The 10,974-nt window shown below is 58.7% G+C and overlaps 1 protein-coding gene across 3 annotated transcripts in view; it reads left to right on the top strand.

Moving 5' to 3' along the window:
* Positions 1 to 462: 462 nt before the first annotated feature.
* ADGRG1 (adhesion G protein-coupled receptor G1) overlaps positions 463 to 10,974 on the top strand; it is a 46,198-nt gene continuing 35,686 nt past the window's right edge. The window contains exon 1 of one of the 3 annotated variants that reach the window (XM_070388366.1): positions 463 to 571. The gene's annotated coding sequence lies outside the window, so the exon portion shown is untranslated. Of the gene's footprint in view, positions 572 to 8,712; positions 9,218 to 9,410; positions 9,547 to 10,974 lie in introns of those variants that run through there. The other 2 variants (XM_070388365.1, XM_070388368.1) reach the window with 2 other exon arrangements.

Below are 10,974 nucleotides of genomic sequence, written 5' to 3'. Positions count from 1 at the left end.
TGAATATCTGACAGCAGGGACCATGCCCCAGTCCCCAGGCCCCAGAGCCCCACCCTCGCCTCCTGTCTCCAGCCAGCTGCAGGCTGTTGGCTTGTTCCTACTGCAGGCAGGTGAGTCTGGGCCCAGGCTTCAGGTGGGGTCTGAGCTCGGAGAGGAGGCAGGCAGGAGCTGGCAGAGCTGGTCATCACATACGGTGATGGGGGCAGTGACGCCCACCAGCCCTGGGGAAGGGGGCACTGAGACTCAGAGACATTGGGGAACCCCTGGAGGGCCACAACCCAGGAGGCCCCGAACAGAGGTGCAGAAAGCCCATTAAGGGCTGTAGTGAGGGCCGGGGAGGCTTCAGCACCCAAGAGTCCAAGTCAGCCCCTGCAGGGAAAGCCAGGAATGAGAGAGGGAGGCAGGAGCCGTGGGGCCACCGGAAATGGGAAGAGACACGCACGCGGGCGGAGCCATACCTGGGCCTGCCTGCCCAGACAAGCTCCGGCTGGGTGCCTGGGAGCCCTGGGAGAAGGTGGACGGGAGGAAGTCGCACAGGCAGAGTCCGGCCAGGGGCCTGCCCAGACTTGAGGTAAGAAGCGGCTGCTTGGAGCGGAGAGGTTGGGGCAGCGTGGCTCCCAGCCTGGCTCACTTGACCTTGGCTGATTTCAGTCTAATTCCACCCCTGAAGGCAGGTGTGCGGCCCAGCAAGGACTCAGGATTCTGCGCTGACATGAAAGTCCTGGCGGTCCCAGGGTGGCCCCTCGGGGCTCTGAAGGGGGTTTGGCCCTGCTCACGTGCTGGTCATCAGGGAAGCTGGCAGGCGCGGTGTGCTCCCTGGGCTCAGCCGGGGAGACTGCGGAAGGTGGGGGGCCGAGGGGAGGCTGCAAACCTCGGTGCTTGGATGGGGAGGCAGGAGGCAGGCACCCAGCACCCAGAGCCTACTTCCACCAGCGATCTCACAGGAAACCGGTTTGGGAGCTGGTTGGCCCAGGTTGTCTGACTTTTGACAAGGCGGGGGAAGGCAGTCTCCCTGGGTGAGACGGGCCAGGGTGCGGGCCTGGGGGCGTGCCTGCCCCTCTGGCCAGCACAGGGTCCTTCCCGCCGCTCCCCAGACCCCTCACCTAGCAGCGTGTCCCGTCCCAGCCTGGAGGAAAGGGCTGATCCCACCATTGCCTCCTGTGGGAACTAGGGCAGCCTGCCGTCTCTGGGGTGGTTCCCTATCTGCCTCGAGGGAGGTGTCAGGAGCGGAGATCTGAAAACAAAGACGGGAGCAGACATCTCCAGCCCCACCTCCACCCACACACACGCTGTCTCCTGGCCCCACACGGCAGCCAGATGGAGGTGGGGGAATGGAGCCGGGAGGGGGCCTGGCGCCCGGCCAGCTCTGCCCCCACGAGCTTGGCTCCCTGGGGCGTGTGGGAAGCAGAAAGGGCTCCCCATGTTCCCTCTGTTAATTAGGCCACCCCAGCTATTGAATGTCTGTCATCATCGCCCCATTACACCTCCTGAACCGTCTGCGCCCCAGCACTTATGGGGAGACCCTGGGGCGCCCTGGCTGCCAGGGCAGAGGCGCAGGCAGGAAGTGGTGCTTCTGGGAGATGCTGGGGGCGTCTCCCAGGATGTGGATGGCCTTTCCACAAAGTACACCTGCCTCTTTATTTATCAAAAGAGGAGTGACGGTAGCCCCGGGTTCCAGGTAAGGACTCTGAGGCACCCTCTTTATGGCTCCCAGGTGCGTCTCCTGCAGCCAACCCCTTCCACACAGCTCTGTGTGTGTGTGTGTGTGTGTGTGTGCACGCTCAGTTGTGTCCGACTCTGTGACCCCATGGACTCTAGCCCCCCGGACTCCTCTCTCCATGGGTTTTTCCGGGTTTTTCCAGACAAGAATACTGGAGTGGGTTGTCATTTCCTACCTCAGGGGATCTTCCTGACCCAGGGATCCAACCTGTGATTCCTGCGTCTCCTGCACTGGCAGGCAGATTCTTTACCACTAGCGCCACCTGGGAAGGCTGTGCTGTTGCGTGCGTGCCTGCGTGCGTGCGTGCGTGCATGCATGTGTGTGTGTGTGTGTGTGTGTGTGTGTCTTGCCGGGGGTGTGGCACTGGCTGCCTGGGAAGGTCAAAGTAGAGAGCCTGAGCCCTGGGGAGCCTGTGGCAGTCAAGCAAGATGGCACCCTGTTACCCCACGATGAAGCGAGATCTGACGTCTTTGCCTGCTGCTGTGCCACCTGGCGGGTAGTCGCTCAACTTCTCTGGGCCTCATTTGCCTCCCGTGACTCAGGAGCGGTGATGCCTCACCCCTGACCAGAGACACCTGGCCCAAGTCTTGGGTGTCTGAGTAGCTGCCACCCAAACCTCACAGGCCAGGCCTGGGGGTGAGCACCGACCAAAGGGGCACAACCATCGAGACATCAGCAGCAGCTGGGGTGGCCAGCCTGGGTCTCCTGTCCAGAAAGGGAGGCTCCTATGGAGGAGTGAGAAGCCTCTTCTGCTCCTCCTAAGAGCCAAATTGCCCTTGAAAAGAGAGCCTGGAATAGTGAGAGCAACTGTGACCGCACTCCCTGGAAGCCCTGGCCTCAGACAAGCCTGTGCAGGCCCATGTTACACCAGTGAACACTGAGGCTCAGAAGCTCGAATCTGGACAGTTGGATGCCAGGTCCTGGGCTATGCTGATTGGAGGACTTTGGGAGCAGTGTTGGGAGGAATCCAGGTGGGAGAGGGGCAGTAGGGAGCCTCCTAATCACCGGGCGAAGAGTCCACTCATTGGAAAAGACCCTGATGATGGGGAAGATTGAAGAGAAATGGAGAAAGTGGTGGCAGAGGATGAGATGGTTGAATGGTATCAGTGACTCAATGGATACGAATCTGAACAAACTCTGGGAGATAGTGGAGGACAGAGGAGCCTGGCATCCTGCAGTCCGTGGGGTTGCAAAGAATCGGACACGACTTAGTGACTGAACAGCAGCAATTACCAGGTCTCCCCCAGGCAAGCCTGCCTCAGAGCAGAGCACCAGAGGTCCCCTTGGGAACAGCAGTTCTCCCAGATGTCAGCCCCCCAACCCCGGAGGAAGGCTGCACCCAGCTCACCAGCTCCAAAACCCTGGGCTGCAAAGGGGTGCCTGATATGTAAAGATAGCATGGGATCTCACCTGTGGAACCCAGGCCTCTGCCTGCCCCACCCTGCACCTACTTCCCGCAGCAAGGGTGGTTCAGGCTGGTGGCCTGGGGAGTGGGATCGTGGAGAGGGCTTGCGGCCCCCGTTTGCTGGGCCTGCCCTTGCCCTGGGTTCAGGGGCTTCTGGAGGCAGTAGTGTGGTCAGAATGGCCTTCCAGGCCTGCTCTGGCTGGATCCAACCTTCCTGGCACGTGTACTTGGGGGGCTGGGCTGAGGTCAGACATTCCGTCATGCCCAGGGAGACGGGGTAGCCGCCCTGTCTACCTTCTGTCTTAGGTAGCTGGTCACCCAGGCGTGCCTGCCTCCGGGGAAGGTCAGCAGGGTGGTCCGGGGAGGCCCAGCCAACCTGAACTTTGTCTAAGGACCTGCATAATGTGTCTAGGCAGGAATAGGGTGACTGCAGGAGGTGGCGGGTGGGGGAGAGGGGTGGCAGTGTCTGTCTGTCTGTCTGGGGCAGGTCCAAGGACACTTCTTGTTGGCACGTGGTCAAGATGCCACTGGGAACAGGAAGAGGGTATTAAGGGAAGATGCTGGCCTTGAAGTCAGATCCTGTGTGACCTCTGGCTGGGTGCCCTCCCTCTCTGAGCCTCCATCTCTCCCTTCAGCAAAAGGGGCAAGACTTCCTCGGCAGGGCTGTGGGAGAAAACATAAGTCCCTTGCTTGGTACACAGTGAGAGCTCAATAGGGGCGCATGGACTCTGAGTCTAAAGCCTTCAGGGGGAAAGGTGGCGAGAGGTCAGTGCTGGGGACACAGGAGCCCAGCGGTTGGTATCCAGGGAGTGTCTTTTTCCCCAGACCACAAGCCCCATGCTTTTGAAACCTGATGCCAGGTAATCATGGGTGGGGCACCTTCCTGGTGCCTTGGGAGGAGCCAATGGGGTTGAGTCTGTCCTTGGCCCTCCAAATAAGGCCTCAGAAAGCCAGCTTGGACCTGGGTGACCCCTGTCCTTCATTCCAGCGCTGGAGCTGGCACCAGCCTCTTGCACCCCAAGTCTAGACTTGAATCTCCATTAAACCTGTCCCATTGGCTGAAGGATCCTCTAGCTCTCCTGCGTCTTGGATTTGTCAGGCTCCCTGCTCCTTCTCCAGCTGGGGGATGGGTGGTGGAGGCAGGCCCAAAGCACCAGGCACACAGCTCCCTTTGTGAGGGCGGCTGAGTCACATGGCCTGTGCCAACCCCCTGCGCCCTGGGGTGGCTGTGATGGTGTTATCATGGGACTGTGGCTGCCCCCACGCCTGTGGCCAGGAAGCTTTCCCACGGGAATGAACAGGGAGGTGGCTGACAGCATTGGCCACCAAGTACATAGTCTGAGTCACAGGACCAGGGTTCGAATTCTGTCTCTCATGCGGATGCATTGTGAGGCTTTGGAAAAATTCTGAGCCTCCGTCTTCATCTCTGTTAAGTGGGAACAGCCATCACTGTCTGTAGAGGAGACACTGGACATGAAAGAGCTTTGCAAATGGCGGAGTGTGGGCCTGTGGCATTTGCGTTGACTTGGTGATAATCATGATATTGGCCAACATTTGTCAAGCACCTACTGTGTGCCAGGCATGGTGCTCCGTTATTTTCAGGGACACTCAACTTGCAAGGGGGAGAAGCCTGAACTTGGACAATTCTTTTCCAATAAGAACCCACCCATACACAGGCAGTGGTGACTTTCCTGACGGTGGGCACAGTGCTTCACTGTTTGCAAGGCTGCCCAGGCTGGAGGATTAGAGTCGGGAAAGGGTGAGGCCTCCAGGAAGAAGCCCCACTGTACCCTCCTACTTGCCCACGCCTCTGCCACTGTGACCACCACGAATGTCCTGTCCTCCCTCCTGTACTGGGGACCACACGTCCTCCCACCGTGCTGACAGCCTCACCTCTGTCTCCTGTGCAGGCTTCTCTGAACAGCAAAGCCCTTGCAAATACATCAGAGTACGCGTTTGTGCCAGGCTGGGCCAGGAGCTTGACGTATGTGGCCTCATTTATTACTACTGGTGGTGCTGTTACCATCTGCACAGATGGTGGATGGCTAGAGATGCTGCCTGAGTCCCTAGGCTGCCAGACCCAGGAGCAGAAGCCCGTTGGCCTGAGCCCAGAGTCTGAGTCCAGCCTCTCAGCTGTAGCATTACCACCTCTCCTCCGTCCCTTCAAATGAAGCCCTTTTCTGCAACTTTCTGCACTCTCCACCCCATCTCTGGCCACTATCACCAGCCAGTAAAGTTCATGACCTTCCCTGGCCCTGAGCCCTAGCTATATGTTTCCAGTGAGCTTTCGGAAGGTTCCCCACTATATCACAAGGATACCCCATTCTGCTGTACCCGAGGGCAGCCTCTTCCCTGTCACCCAGGTCTGCAGTCTGTCCCATGCCCCCTGCATTTCTGGACAGTCTATGACATTGTATCCCCTCTCATGTGTGGAGTGGGGGTCCCAGCCTCTGCTTCTCATTTCTTGGACCAAAATCCCTAGCCTCCCACCCGCTTCCATCTCTAAAGCCCCAGCTGGGCTCTGGCCTCCCTTCCATATCCCATCCCCTCAATGCTGGTGCAGCTGCTAGAGCAGACCAAGGTTCCTCCTGCTTGAATAAATGCTGGGACCACCTAGGATCTTGTTTAAATACATACTCTGATTCGGTAGGTCTGGGGCACACCTGAGATGCTGGATTCCTAATGACTCCTCTGATCATGCTGTAGGTCTGTGGACCACCTTTTGCGTGCTGGTCACAAGAAATTTCCTTCCCTGGCTTCTCAGCAGCATTGATGAAACCCCTTCAGAAGCAAACTCCCTGCTTTCAAGATCTTCCTGAATCTGCCTTCACCCACTAATTAGATCCTACTTCTTTCCAAGGATGCCTCCCATGTTGGAGGCTTCTCCCCTCTCTGTTGATGCTGTCCCCTCTGCCCAGAAAGTCCTTCCTGCTGGTCTCTGTTCATTGAAACTGATTCTTTGAGACCCAGCTGCTCTCAAGGGCCAACAAACCTGTTTCAAACCCTGGCTGTGATCCTCAGCCTCTCTGAGCCTTGTCCCTCTTCAGTGGAGCAGGATAACAACTGTCCTGAGACGCAGGGGAAATCATGACTGTGATGAACCTAGCAGGAGCCTGGTGCCTGGCAGGTGCTTGGTTAGAGCCCATGGGTTGGAGACCCAGACACAGGCCATTTGGGTCTGAAACACAAGCACGACCAGCCCACAGGGTGGAGGATACAACGAGAACTCAGATAGAGCTGAGCATTTTGCTCAGAGCCTATGGACACAGCCCTGGTAATCAGTCCCGGTAGCAGTACTAGGAACAGGCAGCATGCGTGCTAAGTCACCTTAGGCATGTCTGACTCTCTGCGACCCCATGGACTGCAGCCTGCCAGGCTCCTCTGTCCATAGGGATTTTCCAGACAAGAATACTGGAGTGGGCTGCTGTTTCCTCCTCCAGGGGATCTTCCCTACCCAGGGATTGAACCTGCGTCTCTTCTGTCTCTTGCATTGGCAGGCAGGTTCTTTCCTGTAGCGCCAGCTGGGAAGCACAGTAAGAGGTAGTGTTGTGATTAATAATAATTTATTTGGTTTCTCTTCTCCGACTCCCAGAGCTCCCTGGGGCTCTATGGTGCTGATAACTGACTCCCCAGTGTTGCTACATTGTGAGCCAGGCTTGTCCCCCAACCCCTGGAGCCTGGCACAGTACCCAGCAGATAGTAGGTCTCTGAGCAGGCTGATGGTGAGAGAGCAGGCAGAGCCTGGTGAGCAGCTCCTGCCCGGCTGAGCCACCTTCTAGGGCCTTTCCTACGTGGCCAGGGTGGCAGTTAGCTCCAGGCTTCTGCGTCCCTTGCTTGGACATCCAGCTCAGCAAGTCCCTGCCAACTGCAGAGTGGCGCTGCTGACCCTCCATCTGCGCCCTGCTAGCCAGTACCCTCTGTGGCATGTGTGTGTGTGTATCTGGTTGCTGTCTGGCTGGCCTGGATCCCGGAGAACAGCTGAGGCTGCTCCAGTGACCATCTGGCCTGGCCCTGAAGGACAGACCTTGGGGTAACTGAACCTTAGCAGTGATGATTTGCCCAAAGACATGAATTTAAGAAATCCTGGATCCTTTTCCTGGGTTCTTTCCTCCCTGTCCTTTTTCTGGTGAGGAAGAACATCTTCACCCCTTGTTTCTTGGTCTCCAATGTGGACTGGCCCTTCCTGCCCTGGCCATGAGGCAGTGCTCACTGCAGCCCTGGGAGGGAGCAGCCAGCTGGACACAGACCCAGTGCCCACCTCTCCCAGGCAGGGGCACAGCTTGGTCAGCGGGCTGACTGGAGAGCACAGCACTGCTTTCCAGAAGCTCAGGCCTGGGGACTTCCTTGTACCCCGCTATGTAGCTTTATTGCCCTTCCTCTTCCCTGCAGCTTGATTTATACGAGCAGGTAAGGGATGGACTTCACCGGCAGCAGCCCCTGGCCTCCTGGGCTGCCTGAAAAGCTTCCATTCATGCAGCAGCAGGTGAATGATCCAGGCCCTTCTGCAGATCCCCGTGAGAGAGAAGGGACCTTAGGGCCCTGGGCATCCATTGTGTCCAGGGCCCGCTCCAGAGGCCTGGGAGTCTAAGTTCATGAGCGGTTAGGACGGATGGCTGTGGAGCCAGACCATCTGGGGTCCTGTCCCACCTCTGCCACTTCCCAGCTGTGCTATCTTGTGCAAGTTAATTCCCTTCTCTGGGCTTCCTAGCTCTTCCTTCTGCTTCAGCACATTCATGGCGAACATTGACTGAGGGCTCATCAAGTGTCAGGCGCTGGTCTGAGCAACGAGTTTTCCCATGGTGCAACGGGTATGGCGCCAGGGAAGAGTCTGGAATGTAGTAAATGGTCAGTACATATAATCCTTATTATTAATTATTATTATTACTGTTGTTATTGTTGCTCTCATCACTTGCCCTCATTAGGCTATGAAATCCTTCCAGCATCTGTGACTTGGAAATCATTGGTTCACATTGCAGGGATGAGGGAAGATGAGGGATTCCCCGCCCTCCACAGTGGGGGAGCGTGGGCCATCTGAAGTTTTCTGACTCCCAGGATGGCCGTGAAGGTTAACAGTGAGAGGAAACTGCAGACAGAGGCCAGTGGCCAGAAAGGGAAAGAGGGAGTCAGCCCATTTTCAAATTTCTCTCTCTGAGCTTTCGGAGCCCCCTGGAAGGGTTCCTCCCCTGGGCCTCAGTTTCCCCCTTTGACCCAGCAGACAAACTGGAAGGCCATTTCAAGAAGCCCCTGGAGTCTCAGACTGCAAGACCTGAGTCTGCTGAATGTTGTGAGTGCTTGGGGAGCACTGAGGTGGGTCCCTCTGCTGGGAGGACGAACTGAGGCTCAGGGAGGAGTCAAGGTCAAGTGGCCAGTTGTGTGTGGCCTGGCTGGCCGCATGCCAGGTGCTTGACACCGCCCCCCCCCCCTTTCCACGGAGTCCCTTCCGCTCTGCTGGTCAGCACCGGCTCCTGCCTGCTGCCAAGGAGGCCGGCCTTTCTTTCAGGAAGGGGCAGTTGTTGCCGGGCCCTGGGTGGAGGGGGCGGCATCGGGGCAGACTGTTGCCATAGTAACCCTGGCCTCTCTGCGGGAACTTTGGGGAGAACAGCCTTGGGGAAGTAACAGATGGAGGGCGAGGAGGCAGTTATCTCTGACCAGCATCCGTCCACAAAGCCTGGCACCTGGATGGGGGGTGGGGGGAGGTGAGGCCGAAGTGCCCCCTTGCCCAGTGCTGAGTCATGGGCATCCCCCAATGTCCCCGCCTCGGTGCTCTCAGCCCTGCCCCCTCCCAGCCTCCCTCTGAGAAATCCGTGTGACTCACGTATGGTCCCGTCATCCCCGGCAGAGCTTGGAGGAGGGAGGAGCCCAGCTGGGGCAGGAGGGGGGTGTCCCCCCCCACCCCCTGCAAACACACCCCGGAGCCTCCCCCGGCTCCACACTGGCTGCTTGCCTTGCACTGCCTCAGGAGAGGGAGTCTCCACGCGCACCAGCTCCCTCGGCCCCTGCGGGACCACGGCTGGCAGGTTAAGCCTCAGAGGTGGATCTTTAAAGGTGGTTCCGCTGCCTGGTCCCACACGGGACCTTCTGCTCATCACCAGGTACCGGATCAAGGGCTTGACGGCAGGAGGGAGGCGAAACGGGGGTGTGTGCGGCTGAGGGTGGGGTGGCGGTGGAGCGTGGTTCTGAAGTCTCTAACCCACACATGAGCAGGGCTGTGCCGGGGCTGGAGAGTTGCAGGCAGATGGACAGCGAAATGCCGCGGGAGGGGGTGGAGCCGGAGAGGGTGGAACCTCTCAGAGCCGTTTGTTAGCGGGGGAAACTGAGGCTGGGAGTGGTAGGGTCCCTGGGTCCGACAAGCCTGGGTCTGCTCCGTGGACGGGGAGGTACCGTTGTCTCCTGCTCCTGCCGTTCAGATGATAGAAGCAAGGTTGGTGAGAGGGCAGGGGGCTCACTCAAGATCACAGAACAAGTGCGGGGAGGGAAAGCCAGACTCTGGCTTCAGGGAGGAGAGGATAGGGCAAGGCGGCTGGGCAGGGGCACTTGAGGGGCAGCCTTGCCTGTAGCTGCCCTGGGGCTGTGTGTGGGGACCCCCCCGCCGCCCACTGAGCCAGGGGCAACGTGGCTCTTCACGGCCCAGGCCCAGCCTTTGGGAGGAGACCAACCTGGCAGTGGGGTCTGAACATGGGGGACCTGAGATGAGAGAGAGCATCCTGGGAACCAGTGGCAGTCAATGGGGAAGTGCCCCCGGCTTGCTAACCGCCAGGCCCCAGGTCCCCGTCTGCTCAGAGTTGATAGGGCCTCCCCACCTGTGGGACTTCTGGTTTCTTTCCCCACCTCCTTCCCAACCAGCCTCCTTCCTGTGGTGCCGTTTCATGGGAGTTAGGGTCTCCCATGGCCCCCACGGAGGTGGCTGGTGCTCATTTTACTGAGGAGGGTTGCGGGGGACATGAGTTGAGGCAGGGGCCCCTCTCACCATGCCGCCACCACTACCATCCTGCTTGGAGCAGCTCTTGCCTGGGTGAGGTGGGGTGGGGAAGAATAGCCTTTGTGGCTATAGAGGGCCCAAGAAGTTAATTATGTAAATAATAATTGAGTGCCTACTGTGTGCCTGGTTCTGTTCTAGGGGTGGGGACTCATTTGAATGAGACAAATGGAGTGTGGGTGGTCCAGAGCCAAGCCCCTGCCCTACCCACCCCACCCCACCCACGCTTGGGCTATGCTGAGGGCAGAGTGTTGATTCCTTGGGATTGAGTCGGGGAGAAGGGTCTGGAGTCAGTGAGAACCATCAGGGACTGAGTTAGTCCCCCAGATCCCAGGCCAGGGTCCCCGTGGGGTCTTCCCTGCCAATGACCAGGGTAGGACTAGCTCTTGGAGCCAGACCTGAGCCCCTTTGCTGCAGGGACCCCAGGGGCCTGAGATGCACCCCCACCTTGGTCTTAGCATCACCACAGCCACCTTGCCTTGCCTCTCTCTCTCTGGGTGCAGTTGGCCCTGCTGATAAGTGGAAGTGTGTGTTGGGGTGGGGGGTGGTAGCTGGCCCCCGCCTCCTCTCCTGGGCTTGGCTCCGAGAGGGTCAGGTTGTGAAGGACACCATTCTGGGCGGGTGTGGTTCTGAGGGAGGCAGAGGCTCTGCTAGACAGCCTGCTCTGTTGTTGCCAGCCTTGGTGGTTCCCTGGGCCACTGGGCAGGACACCCTCAACTTGTCAGGGATACAAACAAACAAGACAATTAGGATCTGAGGCCAAGGAAGGAGATAAGCTTGCTGACGGAGGAGGAGAGAATTTCCTGACCTGGGAGGATGGGAGGCTCCAGAGGGCATAGAGGTGGTCTTGGAGGCTGGTGGGGAGAGGGGGAG

The sequence above is a fragment of the Bos mutus genome, chromosome 18 (genome assembly GCF_027580195.1).
Source record: "Bos mutus isolate GX-2022 chromosome 18, NWIPB_WYAK_1.1, whole genome shotgun sequence".
NCBI classification, from domain to species: Eukaryota; Metazoa; Chordata; class Mammalia; order Artiodactyla; family Bovidae; genus Bos; species Bos mutus.
The sequence above is the reverse complement of the archived record's forward strand: the minus strand, read 5'-3'. Positions and strand labels throughout refer to the sequence as shown.